We start from the raw sequence: 20,172 nt of genomic DNA, 5'->3' as shown, positions 1-20,172 counted from the left end.
CCGGAAATTCTGCATCCGGAAATTCTAGACTGTGCTATAGACTTTCTAGAAGTGATGATGAAGATGGTGAGGACACTTCTATATCAACTCTCTGTCGAGTTTAACCCACGTGGGAGCCTGTACAATGGGAGGGATCTCCTTTTAGACTCAGAGTCACCCGGTGTTTATTGAGCATCTCTTATTACCAGGTGCCTTCCACCTCGGTTATCTCTGCTGAGCCTCCCAATAGCACTGTTGGAAAGGTAATAGAACTTTGACTTTACAATCATGGAAACTGAGGTACATGAAACTGAGTAACTCGCCCAAGGTCACACAGCCAACAGTTGGCGAAAGCAGGTTTTAAGCCGAGGTCCGCCTGCCTTCAATCCAGTGCTCCTGCTCTTCTGCCCTGCTCCCCTCTCCTCTTTCCCTACAGTCTGATAATGAGAAGCAAATGCATCAAACTGGAAATAAAAGGAGAAAAGCCTGGGCTCATACGCTGTTCCACTCCTGATGCATTGTGTGACCTTGGACAGACCTTGTGCCCCCAGGTCTCAGCTCCTCCCCCTACCATGGGTGGGTTAGATGCGGAGCCCAGTCCCTGTGACTGTCTCCTGCTCCGGCATTCCGTGACCCACTCCACGGCTCTAGTTCTCAGGCCCAGGCACAGGTTATCCTAGGGAGAGGGTCAGTCCTGGAACGGGGTGACATGAGGCTGGGTTCATGTGTGGCATCAGGACAGACCAGCCGCCTACCTGAGAAGGCAGAGCCTGTGCCGACTCACTCCTGACAGCTTGTCAGAGCCATGGGAAACTGTCACCCAGGGCTCAGGGATGGAGTCAGCCCTGCATGGTGCTGGTTCTCAGTAGCATGACCTGTGATGCCCTCACACGTAATGGCCTCCTTAATGGGTGGTGGAGAAACTTGCAAGACTGGTGAGGGTGGAGCCGGGAAAGGGGCAGGCAGGCATTGTGGAGTTCTAGACCTGACTTGAATTTACCTTTTATAGTCTGTATCTGTCATTATTTAGCCAATCGGTCCACCCTCTTTTTTTCAAAAGAAGGTGATTTTCTTAGTTTGGGTGACTTTAGAAGGAGACTCTAAGACAAAGATTCAAGTGCAAGTAGTTTATTTGGGAGGGGGTCCCAAGAAATGCTGCCAGGGAGCCTGGAAGTAAAACAGGGAGGGGGAAGAGCACAGTAAATGGCACATTATCAACCAAGTGGCCCCTGTTAGTAACTGGAGCTTGATTATGCTGGGGACTCTGGGAACCGGTGTGTACAGCCTTGGCATTGACCCACCTGAGGGGCCAGGCAGCTGGGGTATGTATCCCCCAACTCGTGTCAGCCACCAGTGGAAAACTGCTGCCAGGGAGGGGACTCTTAATTTCCTAGCATGTCTGGCCTGTGCTGGGAATGACCAGCAGGTAGAGCCCCCAGACAGAGCAGCAGGGGCTGAGGGCATGTGGGTGAGCCACCAAAGTGTCTGCTACAGAGGGCTGGTGAGCCAGAAGCTGAAACTCCCAAACTTGAGAAGGGGTCTAAGTGCCTCCACAATTTGCTGGAAGGGAAGGAAGGCTGAGTAAGTCACTTGCCCTCTTGGAGCTTCAGTCTTCTGATACAGCAGATGGGAATGGACCCCCTGCCCTGCCTATCACACACAGGACCAAATCATAAATTGTAAAAAGATGATGAGTATATTCACCTTGCTCCCATCTGTTCCTCGCCATCTGCCTGTCCCTAATACCACACACCACTTCTCAGTCACTTCAGCTAGGATTGTGAACATTTTGGTCATTCCTACCCTTCCTGGCCAAGGACCCATCCCCCTTAGAATGGGAAAGGACTTTAGATCTAGAAATTAAGATTTTTAAGCTCAAGAGGAAGCAGAATGATATGGGCTTGGGAATCAGGAGGCCAGGAATATTCCTTTATTGAGGCCCTACCATATCCACAGGCTGAGGGTGCTTGATGATGACACAGTTTCCAAAGGAGCTTTGTGTCCTTGGGTAGGCAGGCCCCTTGTCCTCTTGTGCCTTCCATCTCCCCACCTGTGAAATGGGGTCCCTTCTAGTGCTATCATTTTTTACTTTAAGTACAGAACTCCCAGTCTCCTTGAGATCTGCAGCCCGGGGTCAGTGGCAGAACCAGAGGCAAGGGTCCCACTGTCTGGAGATGGTGGGTAGAGGCAAGGAAAGATCCACTCTGCCCTCCAGGGAGACTGCCATCGTGCCTGGGCTCCATCTGCTGTGAGCACTGCATAAGCTCTGCAAACAGCAGCTGAAGATGGTGGATTTGGGCAGCATTAAGCTGTATTAAGTTGAGCTGTTTCTACAAAGAGTACATTTTAGGATAAACATGGCACCAGAGACACGCTAAGAGGATGTAGCACTTGTAAGAAGTGGCTTCATGCCATCCCCAGCAGCTGGTGCAGAGAACTGTTCGCCAACTCCACCCACATGTTGGTGTCTCTAAGGAGAAAATTGCACAGCACCCCCTTCCTCTGTTTATTCTAGGAAGAAACACCCCTTGAGGCCTTAGGCACATGACCCAGGCTGAGCCAATCAGAGGGCCCCAACCTCCTGGCTACTGTGATTGGTCCAAAGATGATCATGTGACCCAAACCAGGCCAATTGGAGTCCTTTCTTGGGGTTTCTTTTAGCTGGTGGGAAAGAATCCTCTCCTGATGTGATGGAGAGCTTGTGGAAGCCAAATCCACACCCATGGAGAAGCCTGTCTGTGGCAGGATGAAATGAAGCCAACAGTTAGAGATGAGAAGCTGAGAAGACAGTGTCTTGGTGTCTGAGTCCCTGGTACCAGACCTCCCTGAGGCCAGCTCCACCCTTGCCCTTCTTGGTTACTTAAAGCAATAAAATGCCTTCTTTGCTTAAGCTTTCTTTGTTAAGAAATAAAACTACTTGAGTTTTATTTCTCTCACACCAAGGCAAGAGAATCTGAGATGAGACCAACATCTTCCATTTATTGAGCTTACTATGTGCTGGGAGCTTTCCACTGCCTCACCTTATGTAATCCTGCACACAGCCACGTGGGCCATGATCATCATGCCCATTTTACAGATGAGGAAGCTGAGATGCAGAGGGTTGAGGGACTTATCTAAGGTCAATCAGCTGTTAGTAAGTGACCAAGCAGGGATTCAAACCCAGGTTTGGCTAACACCAAAAGCCACGTGCTTAGCCCTTTTACCGCAGTGCTCACTCACAGCCTGAAGCCTCACCAGTTTTCACCCTCTGGGCAGCCGCCTTTAGAACAGACAGCTTTCATGACTTGATCTTTTGTGTCTTGGCTTCTTGTGTTGTGATTGAATTGCAAATAAAATTACCGTCATAAGTAATTTTTCAATAATGAGGTCTTATGATGGCTCTTGGCAGCTTAGCAGGTTAGAGTCAGTCTCCATGTTTGATTTCTCCTCACACTTTCACCAAGCTGAGCAAATGCTTTTTATCAGCATCCTTGGGAGTGTGACATTTCTGATCCTATCAAATCCTAGCCTTAAGAACTGCAACCAATGTTGTTCTCTCCAAAGGCTTAGAGAGATGAAGTGACTTGCCTGGGTCATCCAGCTTGTCAGGGCAGAGCAGAAATTGGAGCCCAACTCTTCATTTATTCCTTTTCCAATAAATTTTTGAGTCCTTACAGCCCTCAGGGTTTCAAACCCTCTGCCACAAGACATTGGTGTCCAGGCACAGATGACGGTGATATTGATGCTATCACTGGTAGAGGGTGGAGCAGAAAGCCCCACCTTTTTGCATTTAACCAGTGAGAGTTTGAGTTTCCCTCATTAAAACCTCCCATGGGACCTTAGACAAAGCTGTGGGCAGGGAGCTGGGGCAGAGTACCTGCCTTCCCTCCGAAAACAGAGGGTTCTCTCAAAGCCAGTGTAGAATGGAGGGGACACAGGAGAGCTCTGGGTTAGCCTTGGCACTGGCAATGAATCTCTGAGTGACCTTGAATATGTCCATCAAAAACAGCCACTCTTGGGGCTTCCCTGGTGGCGCAGCAGTTGAGAGTCCACCTGCCGATGCAGGGGACACGGATTCGTGCCCCGGTCCGGGAGGATCCCACATGCTGCGGAGCAGCTGGGCCCGTGAGCCATGGCCGCTGAGCCTGCGAGTCCAGAGCCTGTGCTCCGCAACGGGAGAGGCTACAGCAGTGAGAGGCCCACGTACCGTGAAAAAAAAAAAAAAGAAAGCCACTCTTATGGAACAGTTTTGAATGATAGCTAGATACTCATAGCTATCCAGTGAAATCCCACCTGACAGATGGGGAATCTGAGGCACAAGGCCATTAATAACACGTCCAAGGCACCGTGACACAATTAGCAAGCGGCAGAACTGGGATTAGAAGCCAGGCAGTCTGATTCCAGAGTCCATTCTGTTAACCACTTCACTGTACCAGCTTCCTTTTGAATTGTGAGTCAGGGTATTCTCTGCAATCAAACCATTCCAGATTTGGCAGGAGGAGGGCACACTGGATAGTGTGATTCTGAGGTTGAAATCGCCAGTTTTGTATTAAGATAAAACTAGAGTAAATTTATCTAGTCTCCTTTAAAGGCAGCTCACATGGCTTCTTTTATTATTTGAGAAAAAGGAAAAAAGCTCCATTCTCTGCCATTCATGTGGATGAGCGTTATCTCAGCAGGGTCTTTCCCAGTTCTTTACAGTTTTCAAAGTTAACTGCAATGTCTCTGAGCTCAAAGGATCCTCTGGCAAGGCAAAGAGAGTTGTCTCCCATTTTACTGATGAGAAAACTGGGACCAGAGTGGGGAAAAAAGTTTGCCACGTGTGTGTGCATGCGTGCATGTTTGTGTGTGGGTGTGTATGTGCATGTATGCGTTTGTTTCTGTGTGCAGATCCATGGATGCTGCCGTAGGCCTGGATCCCAGCTGTGAGATGAACTCACAGTTGTGATGCTTGGAAGGGAGCGTTCCAGCTCACTGCCCGTGTATGGAGTCACTCAGACTTAGCTAAGTACACAGCAGTCAGGAGCCTGAGCTGCAGCAGCTGAAATCCGTGTGCAGCACAAAAATGTAGGTGTAGCTCCCTCCCCACTCCTTCCTTCTCCCCCACCTCCCACAGGGTGGAACTGCCTGGAACAGGCCCGGCCCAGCCTATGGGTCTGCACACGCAGCATCCAGGAACAACTGCAGGGCAGCTCTGGGGCACATGTGGAAACACGCACCCTGATATCCATGGATGTGTACACACATGGATTTCTAGAAGGAATACTCAGGAAAGGTCTGGGGCTCTGGGTTCTGGTCTGGCTCAGCCTCTGACTCTCTGGTGACCTCGGAGCCTTGACTCTCCATCTGTATAATGGGCATGATGATGTCTGCCTCCCAGGGTTGTTACAAGTATCCAGAAAAAGATGGCAGGGTCCCAGAACTCTGGATCTGCAGGAGCCCTGGGAGGCAACTAGCCTAATGCTCACATTTCACAGAGCTGCTGAGGCCCAGAGAGGGACACAGAGCAAGTCAAGCACAGGTTGGCTAAAACACAGGCCTCTGGACTCCCAGGACTCACACACCAAGAGTGGCCCTGAAAAGAGCAAAGTGCTCTTTAGGGCGAGTTCTTTCTCTTGCATCTGAACATCCACGTAGAGGTGATTTTGAGACCAAAATGCTTTGTAAACAGTATTTAGTAACACAAATTCACATGTACTGTGCAGAGGTTGGGGGGGGAAGGGGTGCCCTCTTTCTTTCTGAAATATTAGCTCAGATAGGCATACAAAAGACTTTGTGAATCTGTTTGCTTAGCATATTTGATTAGCTTTCTGCCTACAAGTTCATACTAAGCTCTTACATAGCTGCTGGGCTCTTTATTGACAGTGTATCAATTCAGCTTTCCCTAAAAGATAAACTCCAAAATAGAAGGAGAGGCAAGGCAGCCTGGTTTTAGGGCCACTAGGAGTGTTTGCCCAAGTCCCTGACCCTGCGCTTACCCATCTGTAGACTGCCAGGCTTGCATTCATCTTGGCCCCTGCCTGCCCTGGGCCCTGGGACCCGCTCCAAATTCTGCTTCCTCTCGTGGACTCTCACTTTGCCCTCTTAACTGCAGCTCTCCATACACACGCCTGCCTGTCTGTCAGCTTGGGTGCTCCTCTGGGCAGGAACTGAAACCCCAGTGCCCCTCACAGGACCCAGCCCATAGTCGCTGCTCAGGAAATGGGACAGCTCCCAGGTGAACTTGGAGTTCAGGCATGCAGGTCACAAGAGGAAGGAAGAACCTAAAGACAGTAGGTGAAGCATTGGGAAAGCCAGCATTCCTTTCTCCCTCGACTCCTGCTACCCAAACTGTGTAACATTCCAGACAGTGTGACAGGACTTTCTGGTTGATACAGAGTCTCCTACTAATCATCACATCTGTTTATTCTGCACATACATACCATGTGCCAGGCACTTCATATATGTTAGTTCTAATCCTAATCAGCTCTAATCCCATTTTCAAGATTGGGACCCGAAGCTCAGAAACCTCCATTTATTTGCCTCAAGGAGAGGAGTTAGAATCTGACCTCAGGTCTGTCTGATTCCCAAGGCCATGCTTATTTTATGACAACATAAGCCCCTTCCTGAACTCTGATACTCCCAGGAGACTTGGGACTAAGGGATTTCCTTCTGCAGGGCTTTTTTCTTATTGTAGGCTCTTCCTGGACCCTGCCTCCTTCATCCTCTGACCTCAGTTTTCCTACGGGTACAGTGAGGAAAGGGACCAGATCCACCCAAACTTATTGGTAGTTCTGACAAATCATCCACATTCTTTGCTTGGGCTTTTAGGAGCAAAGACGAGGAGACAGTGGGGCAAGGGGAGGACCCAGTTGTAACTGCTGTTCTCAGAAGGGGACAGGGAAGGACCCAGGCTGCCTGGGATGGTGATAATTCTTCTCACTGGTCCATAGCCCATGGAAACATGGAATCCAGGAAGGTTTTCACATCTGATGAGCAGTAGAATCACCTGGGGATACTTGTTAAAATGCAGATTCCTGGGTCCAGCTCCTGGAGGACCAGGGTGATAGGTTTGGGGCAGGGACAGGATTGTGCATTTTTTTTCCTGATCATTTCTGTTTCTTTCTTTTTTAAAAATTTTACTGAAGTATAGTTATTTACAATGTTGCATTAATTTTTGCTGTACAGCAAAGTGACTCAGTTATACATATATATATATATTCTTTTACACATTCCTTTCCATTTTGGTTTATCACAGGATATTGAATATAGTTCCCTGTGCTACACAGTAGGACCTTGTTTATCTATCCTATATATACTAGTTTGCATCTGCTGATCCCAAACTCCCAATCCTTCCCTCCCCCACCCCCTGCCCCCTTGGCAACCACAAGTCTGTTCTCTATGTCTGTGAGTCTGTTTCATAGATATGTTCCTTTGTGTCGTATTTTAGATTCCACATATAAGTGATATCACATGGCATTTGTCTTTCTCTTTCTGACTCACTTTGCTTAGTATGATAATCTCTAAGTGCATCCATATAGCTGCAAATGGCATTATTTCATTCTTTTTATGGCTGAGTAATATTCCATTGTATATATATATCACACCTTTATCCATTCATCTGTCGATGGATATTTAGGTTGTTTCCATGTCTTGGCTATTGTAAATAGTGCTGCTATGAACAATAGGGGTGCATGTATCTTTTCCAGTTACAGTTTTGTCCAGATATATGGCCAGGATTGAAATTGCTGGATCATATGGCAACTCTATTTTTAGTTTTTTGAGAAACTTCCATACTGTTTTCCATAATGGCTGCACCAATTTACATTCCCACCAACAGTGGAGGAAGGTTCCCTTTTCGCCACACCCTCTCCAATATTTATTATTTGTAGACTTTTTAATGATGACCATTCTGACTGGTGTGAGGTGGTACCTCATTATAGTTTTGATTTGCATTTGTCTAATAATTAGCAATGTTGAGCATCTTTTCATGTACCTATTGGCCATCTGTATGTCTTCTTTGGAAAAATGTCTATTTAGGTCTTCTGCCCATCTTTCAATTGGGTTGTTTGTTTTTTTGTTATTGAGTTGTATGAGCTGTTTGTCTATTTTGGAAATTAAGCCCTTGTCGGTTGCGTCATTTGCAAATATTTTCTCCCAGTTCGTAGGTTGTCTTTTTGTTGTTTATGGTTTCTTTTGCTCTACAGAAGCTTGTAAGTTTGATTAGGTCCCATTTGTTTATTTTTGCTTTTCTTTCTATTGCCTTGGAGACTGACCTAAGAAAACATTCATATGAAAAAAAAAAAGAAAACATTGGTATGATTTATGTCAGAATGTTTTGCCTGTGTTCTCTTCTAGGAGTTTTATGGTGTCATGTCTTATATTTAAGTCTTTAAGCCTTTTTTTTTTTTTTGCGGTACGCGGGCCTCTCACTGTTCTGGCCTCTCCCGTTGCGGAGCACAGGCTCCGGATGTGCAGGCTCAGCGGCCGTGGCTCATGGGCCCAGCCGCTCCGCGGCATGTGGGATCTTCCCGGACCGGGGCACGAACCCATGTCCCCTGCATCGGCAGGCGGACTCTCAACCACTGAGCCACGAGGGAAGCCCCTTTAAGCCATTTTGAGTTTATTTTTGTGTATGGTGTGAGGGTGTGTTCTAATAACTTCATTGATTTACATGTAGCTGTCCAACTTATCCAACACTACTTGCTGAAGAGACTGTCTTTTCCCCATTGTATATTCTTGCCTCCTTTGTCGAAGATTAATTGTCTATTATTTTTGGGCTCTTTATTCTGTTCCATTGGTCCATATGTCTGTTTTGTGCCAATACCTTCCTGTTTTGATTACTGTAGCTTTGTGGTATTGTCTGAAGTCTGGGAGGGTTATGCCTCCTGCTTTGTTCGTTTTCCACAGGATTGCTTTGACAATTCTGGGCCTTTTATGGTTCCATATAACTTTTAGGATTATTTGTTCTAGTTCTGTGAAAAATGTCATGGGTAATTTGATAGGGGTTGCATTAAATCTATAGATTGCTTTGGGTAGTATGGCCATTTTAACAATATTAATTCTTCCAATCCAAGAGCGTGGGATACAGGATTGTGCATTTCTGACAAGCACTCCAGATGATGTTCATAGCAGCACTATTTTTAATAGGCAGACATTGGCCAACCTAAGTGTCTTTCAGTAGGAGAGTGGATAAATTGTAATGTATTTGTACAATGGACTACTATGCCTCAGTGAAAATGAAATAAAACATTGCTACACTCAAAAACATGATGACTCTTACAGACATAATGTAGAGTGAAAGAAACTAGGCACAAAAGAATACATATTGTATGATTCCATTTATAAGGATTTTTAAAACTTAGAAACGAAAAAACTAATCAGGATAATATCTCTCAGGGTTATTGTGTGTGTGTGTGTGTGTGTGTGTATCTGGCTTTTTAAAGACAGGTATAGTTGATTTACAATATTAGTTTCAGGTGTACAACATAGTGATTCAAATTTTTTATAGACTATACTCCTTTTAAAATAATTATAAAATATTGGCTATATTCCCTGTGCTGTACAATGTATCCTTGTACCTTATTTATTTTATACATAGTAGTTTGTATCTCTTAATCCCCTACCCCTATTTTACCCCTCCCCCTTCCCTCTCCTCATTGGTAAACACTAGTTCTCTATGTCTGTGAGTCTGTTTCTGTTTTGTTATATTCATTCATTTGTTTTATTTTTTAGATCCTACATATAATTGATAACATACATTATTTTTCTTTCTTTGTCTGACTTATTTCACTAAACATAATACTCTCCAGGTCCATCAATGTTGTTGCAAATGGCAAAATTTCATTTTTTTATGGCTGAGTAGTAATCCATTATATGTACATATATATGTATATGTAGTTCAATAGGAGATTGATATATATGTGTGTGTATATATGTATATATATATATATATATATATATATATATATATATTTACACCAAGTATGATTAATTTTGTTTGTATCTAACCTAAAAACAAGATTCTGTGAGCTGATCCTGAAGCAACCAGGTAAATCAGGAATTTTAGAACAGCTCTTCAAGAGAGGATAAAGCCAAATGAAAGAAAGCACCTCAATCCTAGATATCTAAATACAAAAGAGAAAATACGAAGAAGCAAAAAGAATTGTATATATTTATATATATATTACATCTTCCTTATCCATTCATCTGTTGATGGGCACTTAGGTTGCTTCCATGTTGTGGCTATTGTAAATAATGGTGCTGCTGCTGCTGCTGCTGCTGCTGTGAACAATGGGGTGCATATATCTTTTCAAATTAGTGTTTTCACTTTCTTTGGATATATACCCAGGAGTGGAATTGCTAGATCATATGGTAGTTCTATTTTTAGTTTTCTGAGGAACTTTGAGGGATATTGACTCGGAGGGGGCAAGAAGTCTTCTGTGGTCTAGGTAATTTTCTTTATGTTAATCCACATGACATAGACATAGATATATATGTTTGTGAAAATTCATCTATGCACTTTACTGAGTGTGTATTTTACATCAAATTTTTTTTTTGGATAAATTTATTTATTTATTTACTTCTGGCTGCATTGGGTCTTCATTGCTGCATGCGGGCTTTCTCTAGTTGCAGTGAGTGGGGGCTACTTTTCACTGTGGTGCTTGGGCTTCTCATTGCATTGGCTTCTCTTCTTGTGGATCACGGGCTCTAGGCATGCGGGCTTCAGTAGTTATGGCACGTGGGCTCAGTAGTTGTGGCTCACAGGCTCTAGATCACAGGCTCAGTAGTTGTGGTGCATGGGCTTAGTTGCTCCGCGGCATGTGGGATCTTCCTGGACCAGGGATCAAACCCGTGTGCCCTGCATTGGCAGGTGGATTCATAACCACTATGCCACCCGGGGAGTCCCTACAGCAATTTTTTTTAATGTTAAGAATAAATAGTAGGGAGCGGAAATCTCAATGAACTCCAAAATGCTGCCATCAAGCAAACTATATTCGCTGACCAGAATGCAAAGCTAGAATTAAGTTATTGAAAGATAGCTCCGGGCTTCCCTGGTGGCGCCGTGGTTGAGAGTGTTCCTGCCTATGCGGGGCACACGGGTTCGTGCCCCGGTCCGGGAGGATCCCGCATGCCGCGGAGCGGTTGGGCCCGTGGGCCATGGTCGCTGGGCCTGCGCGTCCGGAGCCTGTGCTCCGCGGCGGGAGAGGCCACGATGGCGAGAGGCCCGTGTACCGCAAAAAAAAAAAAAAGAAAAAAAGAAAGATAGCTCCCCCTTGCAATTCCATACACCTGGAAATAAAAACCCTTGTAAATAACTCTTGGGTTAAAGAGAAATCCAAATGGAAATTACACTATTTAGAACTGTATGATGGGAGCACCATTTCTTAGTTCTTAGTACCTAGTAGGTACTTAACAAATAGTTGTTGAATGATTGGATATCAGATCTGTGAAATGTTGCCAAAGCAGTACTCAGAGGGAAATGTATAACTTTAATGGTCCTCACTATCAAAAGAGAAAACTTTAAAAATAAGGAGTGGAATCACTGAACTTTCAATCCAAAAGGCTAGAAAACAATAAAATAAACCCAGAGAAGTGTAAGGAAGAAACAGATATAGTTAAAATGAGAAATTATTGAAATAGAAACAACCAAATCAAGCAAAAAACCCAATACAAATGATCAACAAAATGAAACGCCAGTTCTTTGAAAAGCTGATAAAATAGCCTGGTCTTAGGAATAATTAAGGGGAAAGAGACACAAACAACATCAAGAACAAAAATAAGGGCAGGGGTTAAAAGAGGAATCTGACTACAGACACAGAGATTTAAAACTATAGAAGAAAAGTAAGTAGTGAGGAAAGTAAGGACAGGCATACACAATGAAGGACAGAGAGCTTCCTGGAGTTGCCTGTCTCGCTAAGATTCAGAGTAATGGAAGAAGCGGGGTGGCAGGTTGGGTGAAATAGGCGGAGGGGATTAAGAGGAAAATTTCCATTTATAAAATAAATGAGTCATGGAAATGTAATGTACAACATAAGGAATTTAGTCAATAACATTTTAATTACTTTGTATGGTGCCAGATGATTACTAGACTTATTGTGGCCATTTGTTTTGTATATAAATGTCCAGCCACTATGTTGTATGTCTGAAACTAATATAATTTTGTATGTCAACTACACTTCAGTTATAAAAAACAAAAAACAAAACACAAGCTTTGGTTTGCATTAGATGAAGTTTCGTTTATCTACCCCCAATACAAAAACAAAAACAGAACAAAGCAATGGCAGAATCAGGCAAAGACCAATGCCCTCAAGGGTTGCAGTGTGTGTCCTTGAAGGGCAGAAACACAGGTCCCAGATTGGGTGTGCAGAGTCCCCTGGAGACAGCTCAGCCAGTCTAGACCTCCCATCTCTGCCCCAACTTCCCCTACTTGCACTTGTTTCCTCTTTGACCTCAAGAGGGCTGGCACTATGTGGGGAGATCTCTGGGCCCTCCCACTTCTGGCTACTTCACCTCTAGGATGCTTTGTGCAGGGCCCCTCTCTCCAACCACCTCAAGGCATTTCCTCCTGGGGTGGTTGGGCTCAGCATACCTCCAGCCAGGCTCACTCACTGGGAGGTCGGGAGCCACCCCACGCAGGGCCTCCTCCTCCCTCCTGAAAGCTGTCTGGGCCAGGGACCCGGGCCAGGGGAATCTAGGGCAGTGAGGATGTTGGTCCCCTGTTGAGAGATAGCAGCCACATCATCTCCTACAGTGTCACTCTGCTACAGAACCCATTTTACAATCCCTACTCTACACCCTTCTCTACCCACGCCCACCCTGTCTTTTCCTGAGTCCTACCAGTGGTATGTTGGTAAATGTTTAACAAGGCTCTCTTAAAAAAATATGTATGCATATATATCTGTACGTAAGTTTGCTATACATTCTCCTGATACAAAGAATGTGTGGCACACAATTTACAAATAATAATATGCAATACTCTTTATTGTAAATTCCATACACCTTTAACTTCAGTTCTGCTATTCCTTGTGAAATCCACTATTAGTTTTTATAATTCTATCAACAACAATAGCATTACAAAATCAAACTACGAACAAATGCGTGGTTATCATAGGATTCAGCCAGGAAGTCACTCATGTCACTGAGTGAAGTTCTTTCATAAATGTTGGCTGATATATTCATTTACACTAATGCGTTAAGACAAAAGTGAAACAATGAAGACATATAATGGAACTTCACTCAGTCATTAATGACAAAGATAACTTTTTTGCTGAGTCAGATAATAGTTTTCAAGTATTAGAAGTATTTCCTCATATTTTGGTGCTATTCATAATATTTAAAAAACCGTAGATATAACAGACTTTTAAATTTAATCTGTATTATTAACATTTTTTCCATCACATTTTAAAGTCCAGAATCCAGCCTCTAGACAAGCAACAAAGCATTAAACCAAGTCCTGATTTGTAGCCTTTGCCCATTTCCATGATGTAAATACTCCCACCCCTGCCAGTTTCAAGCTACTGACATGATGTCACTATCAGCATGGAGTTGGGGAGAGATGCATGGGAGCAGACCATTACATAGTATTCCCACCATACAGATACAGTAGACGTGAAAAACCTCAACCTCAACCTCAACCTCAAAGATCATAGTAAAATAAAGTAAAATAATTAGGAAGTAATGAGTTTGGAGTGTTAACCTTTGTTTCAAATATTATTTATGAAATTGTAAGTTCATATCATTTATTTATTTATTAAAACTGTGGACTTCTCCTATCCTCCCCTTTCCTTTTTTTTTTTTAATATTTATTTATTTATTTGGCTGCACCCGATCTTAGTTGAGACATGCAGGATCTTATTAGTTACGGGATGCGGGATCTTTAGTTGCGACATGCGCGATCTAGTTCCCTGACCAGGGGTTGAACCCGGGCCCCCTGCATTGGGAGGGTGGAGTCTTAACCACTGGACCACCAGGGAAGTCCCATTAATTTATTTTTATTAATGGCTATGTCTAAGCACTGACATGCGAGATTCCTGAAAATTTAGCAATCAACTCTCATGAGCTGGCACACGCTGGCTCCAGCATGCCATGTGTTCTCCCTGATTAATCCAGGCAGAGGCCTCTCTCTCTGCCAGGTGCTTTATGAGGGCGGTCGCCAGGTCTGATCTGCCTCTGTCCCTGACGGCCATGTCACTGAGGAAGCGTGTGCCAAAGCCACGAGTTGAAACAGCCTCTCCACCCCAGACCCAGATGCCTTCCATGACCCGACCCTCCTGGTGCACGGTCACCACTCCTCCACTCTGCCCCTTCAGGTATCCCTGTGGGCCCCATGGAAGCTGTAGGAACAGGTTCTCAACAGCAGGGCAGCCACTCGGCCTCAGTCTCCCTATCTGTAAAGTGATAAGGAAGGAGGGGATGGAAAGAAGGAAAGCACAGTGATATTCCTTCCAGTCTTTTTTTTCTTAGGCCTGTAGTTGTGGGCTGTTCTATTTGGCTTGGATGTGCCATTTAGTGTCTTGTGGTTTCTCATGTAATATCATAAGCAATTTTCCATATTCCTGTATAGTTTTCAAATTTTTCACTATTAGTGAATGCATAATGTCATATTTTGTTTAATTAAAATTCATTTGAACTTTCCTTTGAGACATTTATATCATTTTTGGTTTTCTGGAACCAGTTTTACCTCATCATCACCAGCATTGAATGTTTTCATTTCAGAAAATATATGCTAATGTAAACATCATAGACTTTATTATTGCTTAATGTGCTTTTGTTTTAATTCCCAGTGCTATTGGACATTTTTCTGTCAACTTTTCTACTAGTTGTCCCTGCACTCTTCTTTTTGTGTCTTTTTCATTTTTATTTTTTATACAATTTTTAAAGATTACAGTCCATTTATGGTTATTACAAAATCCTGCACTCTTAAATAGAGAGCACAGATCACAAAGCAACTTGATTCTTAGTGTTTTGAGTCATTACCAGCACCAGGAGCTCTGGAATGTGTAGACTTTCAATCCAGACTATGATTCTGAGTGAATACAGCTGTCATTTATACTCTTTTGGACATTTCTCCTGTCAGGCTGTTAATTATTGCTTTTTGCTAGGGTCAGTAGGCCAACTTCTTGAGTCTTTGTTTGCTTCTACTCTAAAAAACCAGACACAATAACGAAGCTTGTTAGAACTGCCTGGAAGAGAACACACTGGGCATTGGAGCCCAGTTGCTTCATTGTGAAGAAGGTGCCTGTCACGTGGTACAGCCACCCAGAGGCCTTACAGGCTTATATCCTAACTCTTGGCTGACTTCTGGATGTCTGAGGATGTTGGATCAGCAATCCCCAGAAAGGGGAGTGACTGCATTTGGTTTTGTAAAAATCATGCTGGTAGGACAAATGTGGGTAGCAATATCTATACATGTGCATTGAACCTGACACTTTATGAAGCCCCCTAGATACGTCATAGAGCCTCATGATACCCTTATGGGGTAGATGCGGCTTTAACCACTTTATGAACAAGGATGATCAGACCTGACAAGATTCTACGTCTTACCCAAGATCCCTCAGCTAGTGTGTGGTGGGGCTGGCCATGGACCTGGGGCTCCGGACCATTGCTCCCCAGCTACATGCAAGGTCTCCATGACTTGAGCTCCTGTGTGTCTGCTCCTTCACATGTTTGCTCATGTTCAGAATGCAGGATGTGGGGAAATTGCCCTTAAGTACAACAAGGGAGAACCAAGTGGGTGTGCTCACAAGGTCTTTTGTTTGGGATGGTACCTGTTTATCTAACTGACTCTTCCCCGAATCACTAATAATGTCTTTGCAGCCAGGAGACAGGCCACCTGTATTTGAGACATGGGCGTCTCTTTTTGGAATTCATAAAGTCATGATTAAATCCATTCTGGTGCCTTGTGTTAGACAAATTCAAGAAGAGAGGAGTGACTATGGGGAAAGAGCCACTAATGCCATCATGGTCACACCCATGGGGACTCTGGGATTTCTGAAGGCAGGGTAGTCTGTGAGATTCTGTGGAACATGAAGGATTCCCTATGGGTAACCCTCCATAGAAAAGATATTAGTCCCAGTGTAGTGAGAACACAGCATAGAAGAAGGTGCCCGGGCTGTGGACAGACCACAGGGACTTCTCCCAGACAGCTCAAGGCTGGAATCTTGCCTGCCACCTGTGTGACCCTGGGCAAGTCACTCAACCTCTCTGCTTTGCCTGCACCCAGGAGACCTGGAAGTGCTGGGAGATTGCCTACTCCTCCCCCTTTTCCTGTAACCATGGGTACAGAGGTGTAAATACTCCAGCTCCCTTGCCCCTAAACAGGATGGCTCTGAGGTGTGACTTTCACCAGAGTTTCCTTGAGGAGTGAGCCAAAAGTATCTTCCGAATGACTTGTTTGATAATGTACCTTTGCTGGGCTCCCTTTCCTTTCTGATCCTACTTCCCTACTTCCTTACCAGTTTGCTTGGGAGCACTTGCTAGTAAATCACTTGCACGTGACTCCTCCTACCAAGGTTGCTTCTGGGGAGCCTGATTTAAGAGGCAGGCGTAGAGATGCTGCTGCTTTGGCTGTAAGATGGAACTCAAGCAGGCGCACAGAAACTCCTAGAGGGCTTTTCTGCCACTCACTTAGAAAAGGAATCTGCTAGGGGATTGTGGAGGAGGAGGAACTGGATAAAGGCAGTCAGAAGGTACAAACTTCCAGTTATAGGATAAATAAGTACTAGGGATGTAATGTACAATATGATTAATATAATTAGCACTGCTGTATATTATATATTTAAATTGTTAAGAGAGTAAATCCTAAGAGTTCTCATCGCAAGGAAAAATTTTTTTCTTTTTCTTTTATTTTGTATCTACATGAATGCTGCATATTCACTAAACTTATTGTGGTAATCATTTCATTACATATGTAAGTCAAATCATTATGCTGTATACCTTAAACTTATGTAGTGCTGTAGGTCAATTATATCTCAATAAAACTGGAAGAAAAAAATACCAAAAAAAAGGGAAACCACTAAAAATTTAACCTTTCAATAAAGCATTAAGCAAACTTTTTTTAAGCTCTTAAAAAAAACCCATTTACCTTTGTAGCACTTTAAAGGAGTTTTCATACTCATGGTTTCCTTTGAGCTTCATTACATTGCTGATATAGGAAGAAATTGGTATCTCCTTTTTTCAGATGAGGAAATTGAGGCCCAAATTGATGAAATGATTTTGCCTAAAGTTACCCAGACATATTATACATGGCAGAACCAGGTGTAGCAGCCCAAGTTTTCTATGTCCTAGTTCAGTACCAGTGTGTGCCACAGGGCTTTGTTTTGATGGTGTAGTTGATGAAGTGTTTTCAGTGATTTTTAACAGTGTTTGTTAACATACTTATAAATTCTTATGTAATGTTCTCAGAGCTGGCCCACTCCATTCTTCTTCTTTTTTTGGGGGGGGGGGCTGGGCCGCAGGGCATGTGGGAACTTAGTTCCCCAGCCAGGGATCAGACCTGCGCCCCCTACCTTGGAAGTGCAGAGTCTTAATCACTGGACTGCCAGGGAAGTCCCCTACTCCATTATTCTTAAGAAAAAAAACTTTTACATAAAATTTCCCATTATAAATATAATTTATTCTCACCACATAAAATCTGGGATATACAGAAAAAAAGAGCAATATGAAAAAATTCGCATAATTCCAACAGAGTTTCTTCTAGTTTTCTAGCATTTTCTTCTAGTCCTTTCTTTTTTCTATGCATAATTATTTCTTTGTGTGTTAAATACTTAGAATAATTATTCTTGGTTAATACCCATACTTTGATAATGCGCAGTCATCTTTATTGATATGTAAGTGCCACTTTCTTTTTTTCTAATCTCCATGCTTTTCTTTCACAAGATGAGCTTGGTCTGTCTTGTGCTGGAAAGTAAGGTAGTGCTCAAAAAAAAAAAAAAAAAATGGTGGGGGTAAGTCAAAATGACACAGGAATCATCTTGAAGAGGAGCCCACCAGCCAAATCTGGGATAATTTGAACATCAAAATAATTAAGAAAATAAGGAATAATAAACCATTGAAAAAATAGGACTCTATGAATCTGTACTGATAATAAATGGGTGACTACATAGGGAAGAGGCAAGGGCTCTTGCTTACAGTAAAATGCCAACCAATAAGTGTGAAGGGAGTGCTAGGGTTGGAAGATTATCATTTTGCAACCATCATGGTAAAGCCTGGTTGTAATAAGAATCATCATGCTGACAGAGCTCTTCAAGCTGAAATGAAAGGATGCTACTTAGTAACATGAAAAACAAATGAAAGTTTAAGATACACTGGTAGTTCCCAGGAGACCTGTCTGTGTTCATTCTAGACCATCTAATTTGTTATAAGTGAAAACTGATTGATTCTTTTAAATTCTACTGAGTTTGTTTGTTTCTGGTGTCTCTAGATATGAGAGAAGGGAAACATAGTGTTGGATGTCTCTAGTTGTTGTAGGGTAAGGTGACCAATCACCTTTCTGCCCATACCTGCTAATGCAAATAACAGTTTCCCACACACACAATGTAAACAGCCTTGTTTCTCCAGATAGTATAGTCTGTTGTTTTATTTTTATTGATAGGTAAAAAGAAAGAAGACATTTCATATTGGATGGTGGTAAACATTTATTAGAAACCTCCCAACTTGTTTTCCAGTTTCATACAATTTGGAAAGAATGAAGTCCAAGTCAGGGAGACAAATATTTGAGAGTTATGTGTGGGTTTAAAGAATGTTTACCCAGTCCAAGTAAGAATCATTTGCCACTAAAAGGTTCCCCGTGCCCTGTCCCCATCACCATTTCCCCCTGCAGAAGGTCAAGTGGCCTTATGCACAGGCTCATTCCCTGCATTCCTGATCAAGGGGCACACAGGGGTGGGGTCAGGAGCAGCCAGTGGGGATTAGGACCAGAGGCCCATAGTTGTAGGGGCAATTCAGATACCCCATACCCTTCCTTCAAAGGCTGAAAAGCAGAGGCTTGGGACTTGCGTCCATTTTGGATAGAACTTTAGAAAAAGAAACAGGTAGACCAAGGTGTAGCCATCATTAAGACCAGTGACCTCAAATGACATTTATGTAGTATATGATGGTTCATCACGTATGTCTCACCAGCCTGCTAAAGAGAAAAGGGACGTTTCTTGAAGGCTGAGTTCCTGCCCCAGCTCAGCTACTGGCTCCTTGGGTAATCTTGGGCAGGCAACTTGTCTTTTCTGGATCCTGACTTCCTCATTTGTAAAAGAAGCAATGGAGTAGCTAATGTCTAAGCTGGTCCCTGGCTCCTCCTTTGTAACCCACATGACACCTCTGAGATAGGTAGATTAAAATGACTGAGGCTCACTGAGTGGAAGCGTGTTGGCCAAAGTTGCAGTGTAAGTGGGTTTGAATTCCCTAACTCCTGTGTTCTTTCTATTACATTGAAGACCCCAATGCAGGGTTGCCATTAGAATTTTTGTACTCCAAAAGGCATTGCAGGTGAAGGAACAGTGTGGGTGAAGGCCCAGAATCCTGTCTTTGTAACCCAGGCACATCTGCTTTCCTCTCATGCTCCTTACTTTCTCTTTATGGGTTTTAAGAATTGGCTTATTGATGTTACGTAACCTTTGTTTTCCATCAACACCGAAAGAAGAGCCCACAGACAGACAGAAATAACCCTGGAATGACAAGAATGCGGCCATCTCTTTTAGGCTTGTCAGCAAAAGATGTGCTGGCTGATTGCAAGTGGAGAAGTGTTGAGCTGAGAAGCGCCCCCAACAGGCCACATAAGCGGCAGCGACAGTAGTTCACAAGATGGGAACTTTCTATGTAGCCACATACCAGTCTCTGTTGTGAGCTTCACCCACGTCATCTCATTTAATCCTCACCGCAGTCCTAGAGGTGGGAAACATCATCATCCCCCCTATACAGAGGGGAAGATCAAGGCCCTCTGAGGTTAGGGAGCTTGTCCAGAGAGTCTCCATATATGCGTTGGGTCTTCGTTGCTACGCGTGGGCTTTCTCTAGTCGCAGCGAGCGGGGGTTCCTCTTCGTTGTGGTGCACGGGCTTCTCATTGCGGTGGCTTCTCTTGTTGCAGAGCATGGGCTCTAGGAGTGCGGGCTTCAGTAGTTGCAGCACGCAGGCTCAGTAGTTGTGGGGCACGGGCTTAGTTGCTCTGCGGCATGTGGGATCTTCCCGGACCAGGGCTCGAACCCGTGTCCCCTGCATTGGCAGGCAGATTCTTAACCACTG

At 43.8% G+C, this 20,172-nt stretch overlaps 1 long non-coding RNA gene across 1 annotated transcript in view; it reads left to right on the top strand.

The window, feature by feature from the left end:
• Positions 1–14,118, top strand: part of LOC308618758 — a 77,018-nt gene extending 62,900 nt beyond the window's left edge. The window contains exon 5 of the long non-coding RNA XR_014016080.1: positions 14,073–14,118. This is a non-coding gene — a long non-coding RNA (uncharacterized lncRNA). The remainder of the gene's footprint in view (positions 1–14,072) is intronic.
• The last annotated feature ends 6,054 nt before the right edge of the window (positions 14,119–20,172 follow it).

The sequence above is a fragment of the Mesoplodon bidens genome (genome assembly GCF_964165515.1).
Source record: "Mesoplodon bidens genome assembly, chromosome: 6".
In the NCBI taxonomy this organism is placed as follows: domain Eukaryota; kingdom Metazoa; phylum Chordata; class Mammalia; order Artiodactyla; family Ziphiidae; genus Mesoplodon; species Mesoplodon bidens.
This window is presented reverse-complemented; position numbering and strand designations above follow the sequence as displayed.